The sequence below is a fragment of the Bombus huntii genome, chromosome 17 (assembly GCF_024542735.1).
Source record: "Bombus huntii isolate Logan2020A chromosome 17, iyBomHunt1.1, whole genome shotgun sequence".
Classification (NCBI taxonomy): Eukaryota; Metazoa; Arthropoda; class Insecta; order Hymenoptera; family Apidae; genus Bombus; species Bombus huntii.
The window spans coordinates 2,081,322-2,109,007 of NC_066254.1; the positions used below are offsets into that span (position 1 = coordinate 2,081,322).

The 27,686-nt window shown below is 34.4% G+C and overlaps 1 long non-coding RNA gene across 2 annotated transcripts in view; it reads left to right on the top strand.

Annotated features, from left to right (window-relative positions):
• The first annotated feature begins 1,931 nt into the window (after positions 1-1,931).
• LOC126875017 (uncharacterized) overlaps positions 1,932-27,686 on the top strand; it is an 87,615-nt gene continuing 61,860 nt past the window's right edge. Inside the window, exon 1 of one of the 2 annotated variants that reach the window (XR_007693175.1) lies at positions 1,932-2,374. This is a non-coding gene — a long non-coding RNA (uncharacterized LOC126875017). Of the gene's footprint in view, positions 2,375-15,818; positions 16,252-27,686 lie in introns of those variants that run through there. The other variant, XR_007693173.1, reaches the window with a different exon arrangement.

Sequence of the window (27,686 nt, forward strand, 5' to 3'; positions counted from 1 at the left end):
TGTATTTTGTATCTGTTAATGTTCTAAATTAACACATTAACGGCCGGTATTTTCTCGGTTAAATCGCGTTTCTGGCTAACACCCTCCCTAACATTTTCGACACTTTCTGATAGTACTCATATGAACAGAGAATAGAGACGACATATGGATGTTTCTAATATAAGAATCCAATGGTTCAAAAGTCTTGCGTTTATAAAGTTTGGTACTTTAGCCTACGGCATAGCTTACTTTTACGTGATAGCCATTTAAAGGGTAAATTTTATTATTTATTTAAACACATAATGTGTTCAGAATGTCGGAATATCGCTTTACGATCAATATTCTGAGATCTTTCCGATTCAAATGAGTTAGCAAATATGCTTCGAACAATGTAGTGTCTGATGATATTTTTATTATAAAAATGTAAGTAACGTGTTGGTAAAAGTTTCATCACAAATCAAGAATAAGAAAATTTAAATTTTGAATCGAACTACTCCGTTTATCACAGGTCGTTGATATTTGTTGATTCTCTGTGTCCCTCCTTGTCTTTCACTCGCATTGCACCTTTCTACGTTCGACACGTCTAGGATCTCAGTTTCGACATATAGAATTGTTTATGTGTCTCCATTGTCGCAACACTTGAATCCCGATTTTCGTACAATTCCAACATGCTTCCTGTATCTTCAAAAAACGCAATAACAGTTGAGAAAGTGTTGTGTCTGCAGACGAAGTTTAGCCAGTCCTTCAATTAAAATATATTCACAGTAGGAACATTTTAGCAGTTTGATGATATCCTAGGATATACAATAAAACAACTATATATATTTTCTCTATTAAACATCTACTACTGACTACAGAAATAATGGCAGATAGTATTACTCGATCCGAGACCGAATGTCGACGAGGCATCAATACAACAATAAAACTTTCATATTATTACCAATATTTATGAATCCTTCATCCGTCCTTCATGTCGGTCATATTTTTTGTAATTAAAATGAAGCGAAACACGATATAATTCGTTAAAATCGGCTAAGTATCGTCGGTTTCTTCGTAAGCGAAAGACGAAACAATAAGGAAGGAGCGATAGCTGAAAAAGCGAGTCTCGCAAGTTATCACCCAATGATTTTACGTCTCTGCGCGCCCCGAAACTTCGGAGCAAGCAGGCGAATCCGTTTCTGTTCCACATACAGCTCAGTTTGTTTCTTCAATAACTGATATCTTCGATGTATAATAATAAAGTACTATACGAGATTTGTATCTGGTTTCCTCTGAGTCAGGCAATTTTAATATAAAACAAGATACCTTGTCTCTTGACATCAATGTGCATTACTCGTTTCATCTATGTTACTTTCGCGTATTATTAATATGTACTATTCTTTTAACAGGCAATCTCTTCCTAACATATTATACCTGCGACTCTTTAAGAAGCATGGATGTCCGTGCCGATCATTGTTTACCCGAAATCATCAAACAAAATCGTACAAAAAATACGAATAGAAGAGAAATCATACTGTATCCGAATAACCAATAAATTTATTACAAAATAAAAGAGAAAGAGGAGATGTACAAGAAAGACAGCGCGTTATCGAAAAACAACTGATCAGAAAAGAAGGGCAAAAGCAAGAAGAGCGACATCTATGCAACCAGTACCGCTACCAACATTAACAAGAGGCAGATGAAGGAGGGATAAAATAATAATAAGATGAAAATGAATTATTTGGTAATACACCAATGCTAGACTATACAAGAGTACCGTTAAGATTCGCTGAAAATGACGATTCGATTGAACGACTAGCAATTTAATCCCAGACAAGCTGCGACATTCATATTAAGGAAAGCCTAAGGAAAACATTCCGAGAAATAGAATTGCAAAATGAACATGCTCAACTGTTGAAATAAAATAAAAATTTGAAAACACAAATAAAATATGAACCTCTAAATAATATATATAATATAATAAACCTCTAAAGAACCGAAATATCCAGAAATCAATTGCGTGAAAAGTTGAAGAGGTTAGATGTCTTAAGGTGGAAGCATTTATGTAAGGTCAAAATACGTGCTCAAGTTCGGTGAAGAAAAAGTTGCAAAGCGATAGGCTGAGAGACAGAAACTAAAAAATTTACTGCATCAGTAAAAATTGTACAACTAAAAAGTTCCTTCAAGATAAATCACGACATCTTCCCCCAAAAAGAGGACGCTTCATCCTAGAGAGCGAAGATGTTGTTTCCTGCTGACCCCGGAAACTCTTTTATTCGTAAGATGAAGCAAAACGATCGCTATAAAGTCAGCCTGTGAAACAATCGTTTTATGAATTCCGTAGTTCCTGAAGAATCGATTCCTTCAATGATTCTAGAAGCATTCAAGGAATAACGTTTCGATACAGCGAAGGAATGTCCGAGGCAGGACGACATCAACAAAGAATAGACGCAGGTCTCAAAAGTCAAAAGAAAAGGCGAAGAGCAGTTGGGATTTCTTTTAAGACAGAAATCTACATCTATATAATACACGTCTTTGACTGACTTATTTTGGATGGTTTCCCTTTATAGAATAGTCTATTGGTATAGAGATACATAGATATTAGATATGTCCAATATTTGTAAATGTATTATTTATGTTTTTTGTTTCGTATTTTAAATTATTATTTTAACATTTTTTATTATTTTTAACTCTAGTTGATATATATCATCGTTCAAAAATATAGTAAACGATTAAGTTCTCTTTCTTAGGCAACGTACGAATAAATAGGTTTCCGTAGTGTGTTCTTGTTTATGTCAGCATACAACCTAATCGGGTAAATCCCTAATTTTAAGGTTAAATACAAAGGTTCTTGTATATGCTAAATTACGACAAAGCAGGGTAGGTCTTTAATGTTATAGATCCTTTTGCGTGTTAATTTCAGTTGAACTCCAATTTCCTCTCTGTTCGTAACCATGGACGACATATGTAACGGCACGATACCATTCCCACGATGACACCAATAGCTTATTCGCAACACAATACTGTTTGTATATTGTTTCGGAAGATGTTATCCCCCGACGCAATATTCGTACTACACCATTGGTAAGATGTGCGGTGGGTGTATTTCTTTAATATTACAACTTTTGTTATAATAAGCAAATGCACCAGACATCTCGTCCATAACGTAGTATGAGAGTGAACGATTTTGTGTTGTAATCGCGAAATGACTCAGCCGTATTACCGTATCAACAATATCGTATCGTAATATATCTTGTTCATGGCTAAAAGTAAATTAACACTATCCTTACCAGGCCCGGTCACATGACAGTTTTCAAAATTTAATTTAAAATTGTACATTCATTGTTATTTATTTCGTTCATATAAATTTTGCAAACATTCTTATATTAACACAAATTGAGAAATCAATTGATCAGATAATATAAGAATTTGCATAAAGTGAGACGAGCAAAAAAATAAGAATGAATGTAAAAATTTAGATCAAACATTGAAGCCGGTCATTTGATCTGATCTTTTTGAAAAGATTGAAATCGGACATAAGTAAACTTATGAATCAATATTTTTCTAAATTGTCGTAATTTAGTTCGTTTTCAAATCCGTATTTAACTCCTGACATATTTTACCAGGGACGAAAGAGAGATCATTTTACTTTTTATAAGAACACGTTTGTAGTATACAGAATGTAACAGTTACGATAATATTAAAAATATAAGAATTAATAAAATTCAATAATGCAAACCGAAATAAATGCATAATTGTTATGACAGTAATTAAGAGCGTTTAATCATTTAACACTAAACCTACCGACACTTCGTGTATATGTATGCTACCGTGTGCGGTCAAAATGACCGGTGATGAAAGGAGGAATAGTTTTTACGATTTATCTTAGATAATGGTTAATTTATAACTAAATGTATATAAAATGATGAACTTTCATAAAATTTCGCCCAAATTTACTTTTGTTTAATTTCAATTATAGTCTTAAATAAAATTACACTTTTATTTATATAGAGGTATATCTTATTCAACTTAGATGCATTTTTATAAATTATTTTATTATCAAATATACATTTGCCGCAAATATATTTCCTATATCTTAAACAAATTTTCGTAATTTTCTAATTGTTACAGTTTTTTACTTGACAAATATTTTGTAGTAATGAATCTGAACTTGTGGATAGTGTTATTGCATGCTTTTTTTCTCGCGATTTTTTATATAAAAGTAATCTATGTACTAGGTTTATAACAATTTTGTGAATTCTCTGTAAATTGGCTCATACTGTAGATACCATTGCAAATTTATTGGTTCGTAAACGTTGGCTTCACTCACTCTTCTTGTCAAATCGTATAAATCTCATAATTTCAGGAGTCATTCCTGCACATTGTTTTTGTCTCCTAATTTTATTCCACAAATACGAGACATCTAAATTTATTACCTGATATGCACCGCGGACATATAGCACAGAAATAAATGCATCTAGTTCTGTTGCATCTAGCTCCCTCTTAGTTCCCAATGCTCTAAATGCTTGTTCTTCCCTATAATGTAAAATAAATTCCGTATAATTAGATAAAGTAGAAGTTCCAAGAGTGGTTAATTTGACCGCGCTGCTAGGTTTAATGTCAGTAATAACTTAATAATTCTATTTTTCTATTGTTCGTTATAAGAACATGTAGAGATAATGCTAATGACTAAAATTGACAATAAATAACTGACGACAGTTAAACATGAAGTGTAAACAAATAAAAATATTTAAACTGGAATCAGTTTATTTTCAAATTACGCTTGTGAATTTATAAATGTCTCAATGAGCTATTCCAAATTTTAAAAACTCGTCTCGTTATGACCATTAGTTGCTGATACAATGAATGTCGATCTACTTGGAATGCGTGGGTCCAATTCACTCCCCTCTTCCCATCGACTTCGGCGAGTCCTTGCGCTTCCTATTACGTGATAGGATACCTCGCTGATGTACCTCGACTTTGTTAATTTTCCACTTACATTCTTGATTCAATATGTTGAAAAGTACATTTGAACGAATCGGTGAATGTATGTCTCTAAGAAGGAGAAAGTCCAACTCCTACGTTCCGTTAACATCAGTTAGGGATATGCGCTGAGGTGATGGGGATGTTCGAGTTTCCAATTAATAATTCACAGGCATTAAAATAACAAAGTACGCAAAGTTCAAGAAAAGGAAAAAGTATGCTAATTCCAAACAATTCCGCGCCGTTAGGTTGTCCTTGTCCATAAATAGTGGTGGTTTTTTAAAACTGTTTCTAATAACTGGAAAGTTTTAAAAACGTATTGTTGTACTGCAAAACATCTGCTTTGTGCGCAGCAAAGTGATATTCTGAATACAATATGCGTTTCAATAAATAATAATATTTGCCGTCTGAGTGGTTGTCACATGAAAATAAATCATACAGTAGTCTAAAAATACCGAACTTTAAATATGTGAAAATTTTGAACCGATGGGTTCCTAAGTTAAAAACTTTTATATGTTGTCCGTATTTTCTATTCGTATAAGTGCCGAAAAAATGCCGGACTTTAATATGCTAATTTGCTAATGTAGGACATTGACAAATACAAAACATACGTATGCAGAGTACGAACACCATGTATCTACCAACTTTTGAAATTATTTACGAATGACATCCTCTTCTTTCGGAAAATGGTACAGTTGGTGCCATTCTTATGAACCGCTATTGCATAGGCGCGAATATCCACTGACCTATCCTCTTTCTGCAAATCTATGCCATAAGAGCTTGAAATAAGCTACAAAAAACAACGCGCACATCCGTGAGGACGTATCTACAAAAGTAAAATGCAAGTTAATAAACACATAATTTAAAGTACTTAACAAAATAAAAACGAATGGCAATTGACATTAGGCATAGATATTTTTGTAATATCGTGATATAATGTGTTTACAAAGAGTGGACAATAGAGATGTTAATCAGACAGAAAAAGACGATTGTTGTTCAACCTGAACTATTCACGCCAAACGCACAGAAAACAGCGCAATCCACACTCTCTCGGCAACGCCACTCGCAACCTCTGTCTCCGCTCAGCTCGCACTCTGCTTCTCGACTCGCACTCTCTGCTTTTCGACTAACTCTCTGCTTTTCGACTAACTCTCTGGCCGTTGCCGCATTCTGTTGTCTTTTTCCTAGGCCCACCGCACACGTGTTCTGCAGGCGCTCGTGGCCAGGGTCACGTAGGTCTTTTCCACGAAACTATGCACTTGAAAAGACCGATGACACATTGATGGGCCCGACGACGCCTCGGCTCTCGCGACATTGTTCATAGTTCACCCGATATTTCTTAGGCCTTTCGTCCACGATACTACATTTTAGCTGGAAAATTTTTAACCAAGAAAGACAACTCAGTCCATGAAATAATTATTTGTGCTACGTATATATTTCGTTGTCTGCGGTAGATGAAAGACTAAATCTGCGTAAAATTTGTTTTTATAAATTTCGTGAAAAATTCGACGTTTACTGAATATTTCTTCCCGTGAAGAAGCCAAACATTTTTTCAAACGGTATGGAGGAATCATATTAACAAAATGCAAAAAGTTTCATTCTGATTGATTCATGTATCGATGTTCGATGTAGAACATTCAGCCGACGTAGAATGATATATAGAATACAATAATATACAGGGTGGTTGGTAACTGGTGGTACAATCGGAAAGGGGGCGATTCTACTCGAGAAAGTAGTCGAAAATATACAATGAAAAGATTTCGTTTGAGGCTTTGTTTTCGAGAAAATCGATTTTGAATTTTCGCTCGGTACGCGTGCGGTACGTTATAACGGATCTCACTGTAGATCGTTGTCTTGATGGAAAAATTAAAAAAAAAAGTGTTTATTCTATACTTTCGACTTCTTTTTTCGTATAGAATCACCCCCTTTCCGCTTGTACCACCAGTTGCCAGGCACGCTGTATATAAAATACAAAAATCTTTACAACCTCCACTTCTTTACAAAATGCAAAAGATTTCATTTTGATTAAACTATCCTTGGCAGAATAATCGATGGCTTTATATAAGAAGAATAAATATTGAATTCGTAACCTTCCCCTTTCCGAACTTGATTAAAGACATCATCTAGCAAATATAACATATTTACTAACTGTCTGTGAGCTGTTTACTATCGAAGAAGAAGAAAAACGGTTCTCCAACGGCTCTGTGAACGGCATGTTCGTTCGTTGTCGAAGAAAAGCAAGAGACAAACGACAACATAATTTAGGGAGGAATTGACAATGGGAGTGGATTGGTTATAATCTCACAATCAGCACCATTTTTGGAATGGTATACGATGGTGGGGTAGCGTTTGTCTTCTGGCAGACAATGCTATAAAACACATTTTATTAAGATTTCAAAAGCATGGCAATAAAAAAAATTTTCAATATAAAAAAGCCACCTTTTGTGTAAAAATATTGCCACCTGCAATTTTTTCCGACTTTACGTGTTTTGTAAGCTAATTAAATTGGCCGATTGCTATCTTAGGGTAACCAATAGACGTGAGCGTTTACCTTCTTCTTCCATCAATTCTTTCTCATCCAATGAATTTGCAAACATTCCAATCCGCGTGGTACCCCCATCCTTACCTTGGAACTTCTAACGAATCTTGGGAAAAACAAATTTTACCCAGATTTACTCGTCTGTCGTCTACCGCACATAACCGAACCTAATGTTTGTCGAAGAAGAACCTAATTATATATATGTATTTATTTATGGTGTATTTGATTTTGTCTTGCTTTATGTTCTTCTCCGGACTTATATCTATTTGCTACGTCAAATTCCACTAATCATACGACACTTGCGGAGCATGCTTCGGTGAGAAAATATTTACGTCTACATCGAGTGTAACAACAATCGACATCGCGAATATCATCTGTATCACTTTTCTAAAGAAGGCAATCCCCTTCATAAGGAATGAATTTGAAAAGTTGTAAGTACATAGTATTCGTACTGTGCATACGTGTGTGTTATATCTGTTAATGTTTTATATTAAAACACTAGCGGCCGGTATTTTCTCGGTTAAATATCGTTTCTGATCACCATCCTCCCTAACATTTTCGACACTTTCTGGTAGTACTCACATGTACAGAGAATAGAGGCGACATATGAATGTTTCTAATATAAGTATCCAATGGTTCAAAAGTCTTGCGTTTATAAAGTTTAAATCTTAGCCTACTGCGCTTACTTTTACGTGATAACCTTTTACTTTTTTAGACGGTAAATTTTATTATTTATTTAAACGCATAATGTGTTCAGAATGTCGGAATATCGCTTTACGATCAATATTGTGAGATCTTTCCGATTCAAATGAGTTAGCAAATATGCTTCGAACAATGTAGTATCTGATGATATTTTTATTATAAAAATGTAAGTAACGTGTTGGTAAAAGCTTCATCATAAATCAAGAATAAGAAAATTTAAATTTTAAATTGAACTATTCAGCTTATCACAGGTAGTTCATATTTGTTGATCATCAGTCCCTCCTTCTCTTTCACTCGCATTGCACCTTTCTACGTTCGACACGTCTAGGACCTCAGTTTCGACATATGGAATTGTTTATGTATCTCCATTATCGCAGCACTTGAATCCCGATTTTCGTACAATTCTAAAATGTTTCCTGTATCTTCAAAAAACGCAATAACAGTTAAGAAAGTGTTGTGTCTGCAGACGGAGTTTAGCCAGTCCTTCAATTAAAATATATTCACAATAGGAACATTTTAGCATTTTGATGATATCCTAGGATCTACAATAAAACAACTATATATCTTTTCTCTATTAAACATCTACTACTGAGTACAGAAATAATGGCAGATAGTATTACTCGATCCGAGACCGAATATCGACGAGGCAACAATACAATAATAAAACTTTCATATTATTACCAATATTTATGAATCTTTCATCAACATGTCCGTCATATTTTTTGTAATTAAAATGAAGCGAAACACGATATAATTTGTAAAAATTGGCTAAGTATCGTAGGTTTCTTCGTAAACGAAAGACGACACAACACGGAGGGGACGATCTCTGAAAAAGCGAATCTCGCAAGTTATCACCCAATGATTTTACGTCCCTGCGCGCCCCGAAACGTCGGAGCAAGCAGGCGAATCCGTTTCTGTTCCACAAACAGCTCAGTTTTTTCTTCAATATCTGATATCTTCGATGTATAATAATAAAGTACTATGCGAGATTTGTATCTGGTTTCCTCTCAGTCAGGCAATTTTAATATAAAACGAGATACCTTGTCTCCCGACCGCAATATGCTTTCCTCGTTTTATCCATGTTACTTTCGCTTATTATTAATATGTACTATTCTTTTAACAGGCAATCTCCTCCTAAAGTGTTATACCAGCGCAACATTAAGAAGCATGGATGTCTGTACTGATTATTGTTTACTCGAAATCTTACAATAATGTTATACAAAAAATACGAATGCAAGAGAAATCATACTGCACCGAACAACCAACAAATTTATTACAAAATAAAAGAGAAAGAGAAATTTTACAAGAAAGACAGCACGTTATCGAAAAACAGCTGATCAGAAAAGAAGGGCAAGAGGAAGAAGGACGACATCAATGCAACTACTATCACTACCAGCAATAGCAAGAGCGGATGAAGGTGGGATAAAATAATAAGAAGAAAATGAATTATTGTTAATACACCAATGCTATACTATACAAGACTACCGTTAAGATTCGCTAAAAATGACGATTCGATTGAACGACTAGCAATTCAATCGCAGACATGCCGCGACGTTCATATTAAGGGAAGCCTATGGAAAACATTCCGAGAAATAGAATTGCAAAATGAACATGCTCTGCTCTTGAAAGAAAATAAAAATTTGGAAGCACAAATAAAATATGTCAAATAAAACCTCTAAAGAACCGAAATGTCCAGAAATCAATTGCGTGAGAAGTTGAGGAGATTAGATGTCTTGAGGTGGAAGCATTTATGTAAGGTCAAAATACATGCTCAAGTTCGGTGAAGAAAAAATTGTAAAGCGATAGGCTGAGAGACAGAAATTAAAAAATTGACTGCACCAGTAGAAATTGTACAACTAAAACATTCCTTGAAAATGAATCACGACATCTTCTCCCAAAAAGAGGACGCTTCGTCGTAGAGAGCGAAGATGCTGTTTCCTGTTGATCCCGGAAACTCTTTTATTCGTAAGATGAAGCAAAACGATCGCTATGCCGCCAGCCTGTGAAACTATTGTTTTTTGAATTCCATAGTTTCTGAAGAATCGGTTCTTTCAATGTTTCCAGGAGAATCTAAAGAATAACTTTTCGATACAGCGGTGGAAGGCCCGGGGCCGGACGACATCAAGAAAGAAAGACGCAGGTCTCAAAAGTCAAAAGAAAAGGCGAAGAGCAGTTGACATTTCTTTTAAGACAGAAATCTACACTTACATAATACACGTCTTTGACTGAATTATTTTGGATGGTTTCCCTTTATAGAATAGTCTATCGGTATAGAGATATATGTACATATTAGATATGTCCAATATTTGTAAATGTATTATTTATTTTTTTTGTTTTTTGTTATTAAATTATTATATCGGCATTCTGTACTATTTTTAACTCTACTTTGTATGTATCATTGTTCAAAAATATAGTAATTTCTCTTTTTAAGGCAGCGTACAATTCATTAATTAGCTTCATTTTGCGCCATTTTGTTATTCTCATACTTGTCTATCTCAGGTAAAAAAGTTGATATGAACTTTTCTGTAAAACCGCACGATTAAATAGGTTTCCAAAGTGTGAAACCCGACAGATTCTTGTTTATGTTAGTGTACAACCAATTAGGGTAGGATCCCTAAAATTCAGCTTAAATACATAGTTCTTGTATATGCTAAATTGCCACCAAGCATGGCAGATCTTTAATTTTATAGATCCTTTCGTACGTTAATTTGAGTTGAACTTATCACTTAGCCGCATGGTGCGGCACCAGTTCGGGAACAAGCAGATCCAAAAGCGCTAGCACTCCAATTTCCTCTCTGTTCGTAACCATGGACGGCATGTGTAGCGGCACGATAGCATTCGCGCGATGACACGAACAGCTTATTCTCTACACAATATCGTTTGTGTATTGTTTCGGAAGATGTTATCCCCCGACGCAATATTCGTACTACACCATCGGTAAGATGTGCCGTGGGTGTGTTTCTTTATTATTACAACTTTTGTTATAATAAGCAAATGCGAGATATCTCATACATGACGTAGTATGACTGTGAACGATATTGTATCATAATCGCGAAATGACTCAACCGTATTATCGCATTAACAATATCGTATCGTAATATATCTTGTTCATGGTTAAAAGTAAATTAACACGATATATACCAGGCCCGGTCACATGACAGTTTTCAAAATTTAATTTAAAATTGTACATTCATTGTTATTTATTTCGTTCATATAAATTTTGCAAACATTCTTATATCAACACAAATTGAGAAATCAATTGATCAGATAATATAAGAATTTGCATAAAGTGAGACGAGCAAAAAAATAAGAATGAATGTAAAACTTTAGATCGATGTTCGATGTGGAACATTCATCCGACGTAGAATGATATATAGAACACAATAATATATATAAAATACAAAAATCTTTACAACCTCCAGTTCTTTACAAAATGCAAACGATTTCATTTTGATTAAACTATACTTGGCAGAATAATCGATGGTTTTATGTAAAAGGAATAAATATTGAATTCGTAACCTTCCCCTTTCCGAACCTGATTAAAGACATCATCTAGAAATTGTAACATATTTACTAACTGTCTGTGAGCTGTTTACTATCGAAGAAGAAGAAAAACGGTTCTCCAACGGCTCTGTGAACGGCATGTTCGTTCGTTGTCGAAGAAAAGCAAGAGACAAACGACAACATAATTTAGGGAGTAACTGACAATGGGAGTGGATTGGTTATAATCTCACAATCAGCACCATTTCTGGAATGGTATACGATGGTGGGGTAGCGTTTGTCTTCTGGCAGACAATGCTATAAAACACATTTTATTAATAAGATTTCAAAGGCATGGCAATAAAAAAAATTTTCAATATAAAAAAGCCACCTTTTGTGTAAAAATATTGCCACCTGGAATTTTTCCCGACTTTACGTGTTTTGAAGGCTAATTGAATTGGTCAATTGCTATCTTAGGGTAACCAATAGACGTGAGCGTTTACCTTCTTCTTCCATCAATCCTTTCTCATCCAATGAATTTGCAAACATTCCAATCCGCGTGGTATCCCCATCCTTATCTCGGAACTTCTAACGAATCTTGGGAAAATCAAATTTTACTCAGATTTACTCGTCTGTCGTGTACCGTACATAACCGAATCTAATGTTTGTCCAATATAAAACCAAAACTAATAATGTATATAGAGCTATTTATGTCTTATTTAATTTTTTCTTTTTGTATTTCCTTTTTTACCTTTTTTTCTATCTTCGACGTCATATTCCCCGAATCCAGCGTAATTTTCGGGAGATTGCCCCAAGTTTTTACATCATTAACTTGCGGAGAATGGTTCAGTGAGAAAATATTTAAGTCTACATCGCATGTAACAGCAGCCGATATTGAGAATATCACCTGTATCACTTTCCGAAAGAAGACAATCCCCTTCATAAGGAATGAATTTGAAAAGTTGGTAAGTACAAAATATTCGCACTGTGCATACGTGTGTGTTGTATCTGTCAATGTTTTATATTAAAACATTAGCGGCTGCTATTTGTTCGGTTAAATCTTGTTTCTGACCACTATCCTCCCTAACATTTTCGACACTTTCTGATAGTACTCATATGAACAGAGAACAGAGACGACATATGAATGTTTCTAATATAAGTATCCAATGGTTCAAAAGTCTTGCGTTTATAAAGTTTGGTACTTTAGCCTACTGCATAGCTTACTTTTACGTGATAGCCATTTAAACGGTAAATTTTATTGTTTATTTAAACACATAATGTATTCAGAATAACGGAATATCGCTATGCGATCAATATTGTGAGATCTTTCCGATTAAAATGAGTTAGCAAATATGCTTCGAACAATGTAGTGTCTGATGATATTTTTATTATAAAAATGTAAGTAACGTGTTGGTAAAAGTTTCATCACAAATCAAGAATAAGAAAATTTAAATTTTGAATTGAACTACTCAGTTTATCACAGGTTGTTCATATTTGTTGATTCTCAGTCCCTCCTTGTCTTCACTCGCATTGTCCCTTTCTACGTTCGACACGTCTAGGACCTCAGTTTCGACATATGGAATTGTTTATGTATCTCCATTATCGCAACACTTGGATGCCGATTTTCGTACAGTTGCGAAATGTTTCCTGTGTCATCAAAAAACGCAATAACAGTTGAGAAAGAGTTGTGTCTGCAGACGAAGTTTAGCCAGCCACAGTAGGAACATTTTCGCATTTTAATGATATCCTAGGATTTACAATAAAATAACTATGTACCTTTTCTCTATTAAACATCTACTACTGACTACAGAAATAATGGCAGATAGTATTACTCGATCCGAGACCGAATATCGACGACAATATAACAATAAAACTTTTATATTACTACCAATATTTATGAAACTTTCATCAACATGTCCGTCATATTTGTGAAATCAGAATGACACGAAACACGATATAATTTGTTAAATTATAGTATAGGCTTAGTATCGTAGGTTCCTTCGTAAACGAAAGGCGACACAATCAGGAGACGATCGCTGAAAAAGCGAGTCTCGCAAGTTTTCACCCAAAATGTATACACATTGTAATTTTTTTATCTCAGATGGTAGTAAATGCCAAATAAAGTACTCTACGAGATCTGTATCTGGTTTCCTCTCAGTTAGGCAATTTTAATATGAAACGAGATACCTTGTCTCTTGACATCAATGTGCTTTACACGTTTTATCTATGTTACTTTCGCTTATTATTTATATGAACTATTCTTTTAACAGGTAATCTCTTCCTAAAATATTATGACAGCGCCACTTTAAGAAACATGGATCCGTGTCGATCGTTATTTACCCGAAATCATCAGACAAAAAATACGAATAGATGAAAAAGCATACTGTATCCGAACAACCAACAAATTTATTATAAAATAAAAGAGAAAGGGAAGATGTACAAGGAAGACAGCACGTTATCAAAAAACAGCTGATCAGAAAAGAAGGGCAAGAGCGAGAAGAACGACATCAATGCAAGTACTAGCGCTACCAACAATACCAAGAAGAGGGATGAAGGGAGGATAAAATAAGAAGAAGAAGAAAATGAATTATTTGGTAATATACCAATGCTAGACTATACAAGACTACCGCTAAGATTCGCTGAAAATAATGATTCGATTGAACGACTAGCAATTCAATCGCAGACAAGCTGTGACGTTCATATTAAGGAAAGCCTAGGGAAAACATTCTGACAAATAGAATTGCAAAATGGACATGCTCGGCTGTTGAAAGAAAATGAAAATTTGCAGGCACAAATAAAATATGTCAAATAAAACCTCGGAAGAACCCAAGTCCAGAGATCAATTGCATAAAAAGTTGAAGAGGTTAGATATCTTGAGGTAGGAACAATTATGTAAGGTCAAAATACATGCTCAACTACGGAGAAGATAAAGTTGCAAAAAGATGGGCTAAGAGACGGAAACTAAAAAATATATTGCGACAAAACAATCACTATGAAGTCAGCCCACGAAACAGTCGTTTTACTTCGTTACTCTTATATAATAACTCTTCGTTACAGCCCAGAAAGATCTGTGGTCGAAAAGACATCAAGAAAAAGAGGTCTCAAAAGTCAAAAGAAAGGGCGAAGGGCAGTTGGGATTTCTTCGAAGACAGAAATCTACACTTAGAGAATACAAGTTTTTGACTGAACCATTTTGGATGGTTTTCCTTTATAGCCCTATTGGTATAGAAATATACATACATATTAGATATATCCAATATTTGTAAATGTATTATTTGTTTTCTTTATTTTTGTTACCAAATTATTATATTGGCATTTTGTACTATTTTTAACTCTGCGTTATATGTATTGTGGTCCAAAAATATAGCAAATGATAAATTTCTCATTCTAAGGCAACGTACAATTTATTAATTAGCTTCATTCTTGTGCCATTTTGTTATTCTCATACTTGACTATCTCGGACAGAAAAGTAGATATGAACTTTTCTGTAAACCCGTACGATTAAGTAGGTTTCCATAGTGTGAAACCCAACAGGTTCTTGTTTATGTAGTGTACAACCAAATAGGGTAGATTCCTAACTTTAAGCTTAAATACATAGGTTCTTGTATATGCTGAGTTGCGACAAAACAGGGCAGATCTTTAATGTTATAGATTCTTTTGCACGTTAATTTTAGTTGAACTTAGCACTTGGCCGCATGGTGCAGCACTTGTACGGGAACAGATCCATAAATGCGAGCACTCCAATTTCCTCTCCTTTCGTAACCGTGGACGACATGTGTAGCGGCACGATAGCATTCGCGCGATGACACCAACAGCTTATTCTCCACACAATATCGTTTGTGTATTGTTACGGACGATGTTATCCCCAGACACAATATTCGCACTACAACGACGTTGAGATGTCCCGTGACTCTGTTTTTCTGTAATTGCAATTTTTGTTTTAATAAGCAAGCGCACAAGATATCTCGTCCGTGATGTAGTATGACTATGAACGATTTCTACCACAATCGTGAAATGCCTCGTTTGTAGTTGCGAAGTAGTTAAAAGCATATTAAGAAAGCATAAAAAATCTACTAACAATATAAAATCTTTTTGAAAGGATTAAATGCGGCCCTTTGTAAACTTATGAATCAGTACTGTTCAAAACTGTCGCAATTTGGGTATTTAAATCCGTACAAATTATTTAAACAGGGTGGCCAGCGCAACGGCCGCTACAAACTAATAAACACTACTGACAACCTGATAAAAAGATGTTCTCAACTAAAGTTAATTATTGATGAATTTAAAATAAATTGCATTACAAAAAAATATGAAAAAGGTTTCGGATAAAGGGTAGTGTCCAAACTGCAAAATTTGTTACTTGAATGTACCGTTTCGGAGGTACCTTAGATCGCTAAAAGAGAAACTGAGGGTCATTTTTCACGGAAATGAACAGATCGGAATATTCGAACTTATTAATATTTGGTGATCAAAGGTCTTAACTGTAGAAATTCGCGTAAGATCGTGATTACATAAAGAGGCAAAATAAATGATGACACAACCAATGACAACGTTCCAAAAGCTCAAATGCGTACAGGATAATCTATGCAGTAAGTTAAAAGTACCAAATTTTCAGAAAAGGTACATCGTTGAAATCTATGAGTACGTGACACGTGACCAGGTTGGCCAAAATTTTATACGCGTTATTTTCTTGAAAACCGACCCTTATTTTCGACTGCAACAACTTCAAAACCTCTGAAATATTTTTCATTAAAAAGTCTCAGGGTCACTTTTACATGTTTTCCTAAATATGCATAATTATTTCTGTCACTTGTTGTGGATAACGTTGAGACAAATTCAGGAATAACAAATCAGCTTATCTTTTTTTAATAATTTGCTTACGTCATTCCGAAACGAAATACTGTTTTTTATTGAACGTGCAAAGTCATCTCGCTATTTAACTCAGGAGAAATGTCATCGATCAACACGCTCGTTTGCATTTTGCGTTCGTGTATGTATATATACACTTGTTATACACATATACAACCGTCTTATTTCTGATGACAGATCATGCGTAAAGACTCGACGTTAGGATTGTTATATGATTAGAAATATTGACCTCTGAAATTGACTAGTGAGAGAATGACACCAGACATACACTTGTTCATATTATGTAATTGTATTATTATCGAACATCTAATAAGAATTCTCCAAATGCATGCCACCTTCGACATAGACACGACAGAGTTCTAAAAGTTCTAATCTATTCATTAAATTCGAAGCACAAATTAAAAACAAAGAAAATAATTCATAATTGCAAATAGAAATTCCTTCATTAAGCTAGAATGTTATATATATTGCAATGATGTTGCAATTTCCGTCGTAAAATAATTTGCATAAAATAAAATAAAGAATAGAGAAATATGACAGATTAGGGCGAGATATTGAGTTACTACTAAAGTAATTATTTTTATTCCTACAATCACTAAAACACACATATAATAACACATACGTTCAAATATAAATTTTAATATAACCAGTCAGTATACACATCAGATAAACAACATGTGTGTTTCGTTACAGCCAAAGTCAATAATAAATCATAACTGACTAAATTACAGATATTATAATGTAACATACAATTACTTCTGTATAAAGACTAGGATTCAAAATTAAACAATCTAAATAATAAAAAGTGTTGTTTCCTATTGCAATAGTTATTATAAGGATAATCTTGACCAATTTACGAAATTATACCAGAGACGAAAGACAGATCATTAAGCTTTTTAGAAGGACACGTTTTTTATTGTAAAGAATGTAACAGTTACGGCAATATTAAAAATATAAAAATTGCTAAAATTCAATAATGGAAACCAAAATGAATGCATGCTTATAATGCCAATTATTCAGAGCACGTACTAATTTAAAAGTAACGTAATAACTCTTTTCTTTTCCATTGTTCGTTATAAGAATATGTAGAGGCAATGCTAATGACTAAGATTGACAATTAATTACTGACGACAGTTAAACATGAAGTGTAAACAAATAAAAATATTTAAACTGGAATCAGTTTATTTTCAAATTACGCTTGTGAATTTATAAATGTCTCAATGAGCTATTCCAAATTTTAAAAACTCGTCTCGTTCTGACCATTAGTTGCTGATACAATGAATGTCGATCTACTTGGAATGCGTGGGTCCAATTCACTTCCCTCTTCCCATCGACTTCGGCGAGTTCTTGCGCTTCCTATTACGTGATAGGATACCTCGCTGATGTACCTCGACTTTGTTAATTTTCCACTTGCATTCTTGATTCAATATGTTGAAAAGTACATTTGAACGAATCGGTGAATGTATGTCTCTAAGAAGGAGAAAGTCCAACTCCTACGTTCCGTTCACATCAGGTAGGGACAGGCCCTGAGGTGACGCGGATGTTCGTATTTCCAATTAATGATTCACAGGCAACAAAATAAGAAAGTACGCAAAGTTTAAGAAAAGGAAAAAGTATGCTAATTCCAAATAATCACCCGTCTTGTGACAGATTCATCGTATACTGAATAATTTATTCCCGTGAAGAAATCAAACGGCATCCAGGAATCATATTAACAAAATGCAAAAAGTTTCATTCTGATTGATTCATGTATCGATGTTCGATGTAAAAGAGATGTAGAATGATATATAGAATACAATAATATATACAAAATACAAAAATCTTTACAACCTCCAGTTCTTTACAAAATGCAAACCATTTCATTTTGATTAAACTATCCTTGGCAGAATAATCGATGGATTTATACGAGGAGAATAAATAATGAATTGGTAACCTTCTCCTTTCCGAACTTGATTAAAGACATCATCTAGCAAATATAACATATTTAATAACTGTCTGTGTGCCTTTTATTAGCGAAGATGAACGAAAACGGTTCTCCAACGGCTCTGTATTCGGTCACACGGCATGTTCGCTCGTTGTCAAAGAAAAGCAAGAGACAAACGACAACAAAATTAAGGGAGGAATCGACAATGGGGGTAGATTGGTTATAATCTCACAATCAGCACCATTTCTGGAATGGTATACGATGGTAGCGTTTGTCTTCTGACAGACAATGCTATAAAACACATTTTATTAATAAGATTTCAAACGCATGGAAATAAAAACATTATTTAATATAAAATAGCGACTTTTTGTGTAAAAATATTGCCACCTGCAATTTTTTCCGACTTTACGTGCTTTGAGGGCTAATTGAATTGGTCTATTGCTATCATGGAATATCCAATAGGCGTGAGCGTTTACCTTCTCCTTCCATCAATTCTTTCTCATCCAATGAATTTTAAACATTCTAATCCGCGCGGTACCCCCATCCTTATCTTGGAACTTGTAACGAATCTTGAGAAAAACAAATTTTACGCAGATTCACTCGTCTGTCGTCTACCGCAGATAACCGAACCCAATGAACGAATTCAATACAACTTTTTTTAACATAATTAATTATATTTTGGCTATAATTGAAGCAGTTTGTTTCTATATCCTTCTCCGAATCATTTTAGATTTGCAAGAGTGTTATCCCCGATACCTACGTTTTTATATGTAGTTTGCTTCAGGTTTTTATGTGATACACTTACAGAGATTGATTCGGTGAGAAAATATTTACGTCTACATCGAATGTAACAACAGTCGACATCGACAATATCATCTGTATCACTTTCCGAAAGAATGAATTTGAAAAGTTGGTAAGTACAAAGTATTCGTATTATGCACACGTGTGTTTTGTATCTGTTAATGTTCTAAATTAACACATTAACGGCCGGCGTTTTCTCGGTTAAATCTCGTTTCTGACCACCATACTCCCTAACCTTTTCGACACTTTCTGATAGTACTCATATGAACAGAGAATAGAGGCGACATATGAATGTTTCTAATATAAGTATCCAATGGTTCAAAAGTCTTGCGTTTATAAAGTTTAGAAATCCTAGCCTACTGCGCTTACTTTTGCGTGATAACCACTTAAACGGTAAATTTTATTATTTATTTAAACACATAATGTGTTCAGAATGTCGGAATATCGCTTTACGATCAATATTCTGAGATCTTTCCGATTCGAATGACTTAGCAAATATGCTTCGAACAATGTAGTGTCTGATGATATTTTTATTATAAAAATGTAAGTAACGTGTTGGTAAAAGCTTCATCACAAATCAAGAATAAGAAAATTTAAATTTTGAATTGAACTGTTCAGCTTATCACAGGTCGTTCATATTTGTTGATCGTCAGTCCTTCCTTCTCTTTGACTCGTATTGTCCCTTTCTACGTTCGACACGTCTAGGACCTCAGTTTCGACATATGGAATTGTTTATGTATCTCCATTATCGCAGCACTTGAATCCCGATTTTCGTACAATTATAAAATGTTTCCTGTATCATCGAAAAACGCAATAATAGTTGAGAAAGTGTTGTTCTTCAATTAAAATATATTCACAATAGGAACATTTTAGCATTTTGATGATATCCTAGGATCTACAATAAAACAACTATATATCTTTTCTCTATTAAACATCTACTACTGACTACAGAAATAATGGCAGATAATATTACTCGATCCGAGACCGAATATCGACGAGGCAATAATACAATAATAAAATTTTCATATTATTACCAATGTTTATGAAACTTTCATTAACATGTCAGTCATATTTTTGTCATTAAAATGACACGAAACACGGAATAATTTGCTAAAATCGGCTAAGTATTGTTGGTTTCTTCGTAAACGAAAGACGACACAACACGGAGGGGACGATCTCTGAAAAAGCGAATCTCGCAAGTTATCACCCAATGATTTTACGGCCCTGCGCGCACCGAAACTTCGGAGCAAGCAGGCGAATCCGTTTCTGTTCCACAAACAGCTCAGTTTTTTCTTCAATATCTGATATCTTCGATGTATAATAATAAAGTACTATACAAGATCTGTATCTGGTTTCCTCTCAGTCAGGCAATTTTAATATAAAACGAGATTCCTTGTCTCCTGACATCAATATGCTTTCCTCGTTTTATCCATTTTACTTTCGCTTATTATTAATATGTACTATTCTTTTAACAGGCAATCTCTTCCTAAAATATTATACGTGCGACTCTTTACGAAGCATGGATATCCGTGCCGACCATTGCTTACCCAAAATAATCAAACAAAATCGCACAAAAAATACGAATAGAAGAAAAAGCATACTGTATCCGGACAACCAACCAATTTATTACAGAATAAAAGAGAAAGAGAAATTGTACATTAAAGACAGCACGTTATCGAGAAACGGCTGATCAGAAAAGAAGGGCAACAAAAAGAAGGACGACGTCAATGTAACTACTGTCACTACCAGCAACAGCAAGAAGAGGGATGAAGGGAGGATAAAATAAGAAGAAGAAGAAAATGAATTATTTGGTACTATACCAATGCTAGACTATACAAGAGTACCGCTAAGATTCGCTTACAACGAGGATTCAATTGAACGGCAAGCAATTGAATGGCAGACAAGCTGCGACTTTCAAATTGCACAATGGACATGCTCTGCCCTTGAAAGAAAATAAAAATTTGAAAACACCAATAAAATATGTCAAATAAAACCTCTAAAGAACCGAAATGTCCAGAAATCAATTGCGCGAGAAGTTGAAGAGGTAGATGTCTTGGGGTGGAAACATTTATGTAAGGTCAAAATACATGCTTAAGTACGGAGAAGGAAAAGTTGAAAAAAGATAGGCTAAGAGACAGAAATTAAAAAATACACTGCAGCAAAACGATCACTATGAAGTCAGCCTGTGAAACAATCGTTTTCTGAATTCCATAGTTTCTGAAGAATCGATTCCTTCATTGATTCTAGGAGCATTCAAAGAATAACTTTTCGATACAGCGGTGGAAGGCCCGAGGCCGGACGACATTAAGAAAGAAAGACGCAGGTCTCAAAAGTCAAAAGAAAGGGCGAAGGGCAGTTGGGATTTCTTCGAAGACAGAAATCTACATTTATATAATACACGTTTTTGACCTAATCATTTTGGATGATTTCCCTTTATAGATTAGACTATTGGTATAGAGATATACATACATATTAGACATGTCCAATATTTTTAAATGTATTATTTGTGTTTTTTGTTTCGTATTTTAAATTGTTATTTTAACATTTTTTATTATTTTTAACTCTAGTTGACATATATCTTCGTTCAAAAATATAGTAAACGATTAAGTTCTCTTTCTTAGGCAACGTACGATTAAGTAGGTTTCCGTAGTGTGTTCTTGTTTATGTCAGCGTACAACCTAATCAGGTAGATCCCTAATTTTAAGGTTAAATACAAAGGTTCTTGTATATCCTAAATTACATCAAAGCAGGGCAGATCTGTAATGTTATATATCCTTTTGCATGTTAATTTCAGTTGAACTCCAATTTCCTCTCTGTTCGTAACCATGGACGACATATGCTGCGACACGACACCATTCGCACGATGACTCTAACAGCTTAATCGCGACACGATACCGTTTATATATTGTTTCGGAAGATGTTATCCCCCGACGCAATATTCGTACTACACCATCGGTAAGATGTGCCGTGGGTGTGTTTCTTTATTATTACAACTTTTGTTATAATAAGCAAATGCGAGATATCTCATACATGACGTAGTATGACTGTGAACGATATTGTATCATAATCGCGAAATGACTCAACCGTATTATCATATTAACAATATCATTATCGTAATATATCTTGTCCATGGTTAAAAGTAAATTAACACTAACCTTACCAGGCCCGGTCACATGACCGTTTTCAAAATTTAATTTAAAATCGTACATTCATTGTTATTTATTTCGTTCATCTAACTTTTGCAAACATTCTTATATTAACACAAATTGAGAAATCAATTGATCAGATAGTATAAGAATTTACATAAAATTAGTTGAACAAAAAATTAACAATGAATGTAAAAATTTAGATTAAACATTGATGCCGGTCATTTGACCGGAACTGTTTAAAAAGATTGAAATTGGACATAAGTAAACTTATGAATCAATATTTTTCAAAATTGTCGTAATTTAGTTCGTTTTCAAATCCGTATTTAACTCCGGACATATTTTACCAGGGACGAAAGAGAGATCACTTTACTTTTTATAAGAACACGTTTATGTTATAAAGAATGTAACAGTTACGGTAATTTTAAAAATATAAGAATTAATAAAATTCAATAATGCAAACCGAAATGAATGCATAATTATTATGACAATTATTAAGAGCATTTAATCATTTAAAACTACACCTACCGACACTTCGTGTATATCTATGCTACCGTGTACGGTCAAAATGACCGGTGATGAAAGAAGTAATTGTTTTTGTGATTTATCTTAGATAATGGTAAATTTGTAACTAAACGTATATAAAATGATGAACTTTCATAAAATCGTTTTAAATTTACGTTTGTTTAATTTCAATTATGGTCTTAAATAAAATTACACTTTTATTTATATAGAGGTATATCTTATACAACTTAGATGCATTTTTACAAATTATTTTATTATCAAATATACATTTGCCGCATATATATTTCCTATGACTTAAACAAATTTTCGTAACTTTCTAATTGTTACAGTTTTTTACTTGACAAATTTTTTGTAGTAATGAATATGAACTTGTTGATAGTTTTATTGCATGGTTTTTTCTCACGATTTTTTATATAAAAGTAATGTATGCACCAGGTTTATAACAATTTTGTGAATTCTCTTTAAATTGGCTCATACTGTAGATACCATTGCAAATTACTGGTTCGCAAACGTTGGCTTCACTCACTCTTCTTGTCAAATCGTATAAATCTCATAATTTCAGGAAAGACATTCCTGCACATTGTTTTTGAGAAAAATGTACGTCTCCTAATTTTATTCCACAAATATGAGACATCTAAATTTATTACCTGATATGCACAGCGGGCATATAGCACAGAAATAAATGCATCTAGTTCTGTTGCATCTAGCTCCCTCTTAGTTCCCAATGCTCTAAATGCTTGTTCTTCCCTATAATGCAGAATAAATTCCGTATAATTAGATAAAGTAGAAGTTCCAAGAGTGGTTAATTTGACCGCGCTGCTAGGTTTAATATCAATAATAACTAAATAATACTATTTTTTCTATTGTTCGTTATAAGAACATGTAGAGACAATGCTAATAACTAAAATTGACAATAAATAACCGACGACAGTTAAACATGAAGTGTAAACAATTAAAAATTTTTGTACTGAAATCAATTTATTTTGAAATTGAGCTTGAGAATTTGTAAATGTCTCATTGAGCTATTCCAAATTTTAAAAACTTGTCTCGTTTTGACCATTAGTTGCTGATACAATGTATGTCGATCTACTTGGAATGCGTGGGACCAATCCGTTCCACTCTTCGCATCGACTTCGGGGAGGTTCTTGCGCTTCCCATTATGTGATAGGAAGATACCTCGCTGATGCACCTCGAATTTGTTAATTTTCCACTGGCATTCTTGATTCAATATGATGAAAAAGATATGTGAATGAATTGGTGAATGTATGTCTCCAAGAAGGAGAAAGACCAACTCCTACGTTCCGTTCATATCAGGCCCTGAGGTGACGGGGATGCTCGAGGGTCCAATTAATGATTCAATAAAATAACAAAGTACGCAAGGTTTAAGAAAAGGAGAAAGTATGCGAATTCCAAAAAATCCCCCACCTTGTGAAAAATTCATCGTTTACTGAGTATTTATTCCCGCGAAGAAGCCAAACATTTTTTCAAACGGTATGGAGGAATCATATTAACAAAATGCAAAAAGTTTCATTCTGATTGATTCATGTATCGATGTTCGATGTAGAACATTCATCCGACGTAGAATGATATATAGAATACAATAATATATATGTCGGAGATGAAAGGAAAGCCGAAGCCTTTCCTTGGAAATTTTGGGAACATCCTCTAGTACCTTAGCCTAGATTTTATTATAGTTGTAATTGCTTAAGATTTGTAATAAGCGAGATTGGGTTCGAGGTGACAATCGGTCGCTGAACGTAGCCACGGTCACGGGATGGATGTTTTATCTAAGGGAGGTCTGGAGTGGTTGTATGTGTTTTCCGAGAAATGTGGTTGTGGCGGCATGCGGCCTCGAGAGCGGGCCGAGCCACGTGTGATGTTGCCTCGGAGGTGCCGATGCAATGGGACATACATTGTATTAGTAATCAAAACTCCAGGCAGAAACTGCCTAGCAACGGCGTTTGGAACTTTCTCGATGCTTCCAACGAGTGTGCCTAGCAACGGCGTTTGGAACCTTCTCGATGCTTCCAAACGGGTATAGAAAACAAAATGCAATCGTACAGGGAGAAAAATCTCCACGAGGCTGGCATTCTTGCGACTGCCTTGGAGAGTGATACATCGAGCATTTTCGACGATCGCATTTGCGTCTAAGTTAGTTTCGCTTAGTAAGGAGTTATCCCGGTGACCGTGGATTCGTTTGAACTCAAACATTGCTAATAGTATTATTTAATTTAATTATTCGTAGATCGTATTATTCATTAGGCTCAGTGTTTGTTAGACTTATTATTAGTTGTACTTATTATTTGTTAAGCTTAGTGATAGACCTATATATACGTGTAAATAAAATCTCGGCTTTGTGAAACGATGGCTAGTCCACATGAAGAGTCGTCGCGCGCCCAAAATTCGAATCGTGACCCGACATATATAAAATACAAAAATCTTTACAAACTCCAGTTCTTTACAAAATGCAAAAGATTTCATTTTGATTAAACTATCCTTGGCAGAATGATCGATGGCCTTATGTAAAAAGAATAAATACTGAATTCGTAACCTTCCCCTTTCCGAACTTGATTAAAGACATCATCTAGCAAATATAACATATTTACTAACTGTCTGTGAGCTGTTTACTATCGAAGAAGAAGAAAAACGGTTCTCCAACGGCTCTGTGAATGGCATGTTCGTTCGTTGTCGAAGAAAAGCAAGAGACAAACGACAACATAATTTAGGGAGTAACTGACAATGGGAGTGGATTGGTTATAATCTCACAATCAGCACCATTTCTGGAATGGTATACGATGGTGGGGTAGCGTTTGTCTTCTGGCAGACAATGCTATAAAACACATTTTATTAATAAGATTTCAAAGGCATGGCAATAAAAAAAATTTTCAATATAAAAAAGCCACCTTTTGTGTAAAAATATTGCCACCTGGAATTTTTCCCGACTTTACGTGTTTTGGAGGCTAATTGAATTGGTCAATTGCTATCTTAGGGTAACCAATAGACGTGAGCGTTTACCTTCTTCTTCCATCAATTCTTTCTCATCCAATGAATTTGCAAACATTCCAATCCGCGTGGTATCCCCATCCTTACCTTGGAACTTCTAACGAATCTTGGGAAAAACAAATTTTACCCAGATTTACTCGTCTGTCGTCTACCGCAGATAACCGAAAATAATGTTTGTCACACATACATCATCTGAAGGCGAATATAGATATATTTATGCGTTAATTTATTTCTTTTTTATATGCATCCTTCACTACTTTAATACACTTATCCGACGACGTTTTCGCCTAGAGTTGCGTTATATTTAATAGTTTGCGTCAGGTTCCAATGTTATAATTTTGCAGAGAATAGTTAGATGAGTAAATGTTTGCGTCTACATCAAATGTAACAACAGTCGACATCGAGAATATTATCTATATCACTTTCCGAAAGAAGACAATCCCCATCATAAGGATTGAATATGAAAAGTTGGTGAGTACAAAGTATTCGTACTGTGCATACGTGTGTTTTGTATCTGTTAATGATTTATATTAACACATTAGCGGCTGGAATCTTTTCGGTTAAATCTCGTTTCTGGCCACCATCCTTCCTAACCTTTTCTGATAGTACTTACTTTTACGTGATAACCATTTAAACGGTAAATTTTATTATTTATTTAAACACAATGTGTTCAGAATGTCGGAATATCGCTTTACGATCAATATTCTGAGACCTTTCCGATTCAAATGAGTTAGCAAATATGCTTCGAACAATGTAGTGTCTGATGATATTTTCATTATAAAAATGAAAGTAACGTTGGTAAAAGTTTCATTACAAATCAAGAATAAGAAAATTTAAATTTTGAATTGAACTGTTCAGCTTATCACAGGTCGTTCATATTTGTTGATTGTCAGTCCTTCCTTCTCTTTGACTCGCATTGTCCCTTTCTACGTTCGACACGTCTAGGACCTCAGTTTGGACATTTAGAATAGCTTATGTATCTCCAATATCGCAACATATGAATCCCGATTTTCGTACAATTACAAAATGTTTCCTGTATTATCAAAAAACGCAATAACAATTGAGAAAGAGCTGTGTCTGCAGACAAAGTTTAGCCAGTCCTTCAATTAAAATATATTCACAGTAGCAACATTTTAGTATTTTGATGATATCCTAGGACTTACAATAAAACAGCTATACACCTTTTCTCTATTAAACATCTACTACTGACTACAGAAATAATGGCAGATAGTATTACTCGATCCGAGACCGAATATCGACGAAGGAACAAAACAACAATAAAACTTTCATATTATTACCAATATTTATGAATCTTTCATCAATATGTCCGTCATATTTTTCTAATTAAAATGAAACGAAACAGGATATAATTTGATAAAATCGGCTAAGTATCGTAGGTTTTTTCGTAAGCGAAAGACGAAACAATAAGGAAGGAACGATTGCTGAAAAAGCGAGTCTCACAAGTTATCACCCAATGATTTTACGTCCCTGCACGCCCCGAAACTTCGGAGCAAGCAGGCGAATCCGTTTCTGTTCCACATACAGCTCAGTTTTTTTCTTCAATAACTGATATCTTCTTTGTATAATAATTAAGTACTATGCGAGATTTGTATCTGGTTTCCTCTCAGTCAGGCAATTTTAATATAAAACGAGATTCCTTGTCTCCCGACATCAATATGCTTTCCTCGTTTTATCCATTTTACTTTCGCTTATTATTAATATGTACTATTCTTTTAACAGGCAATCTGTTCCTAAC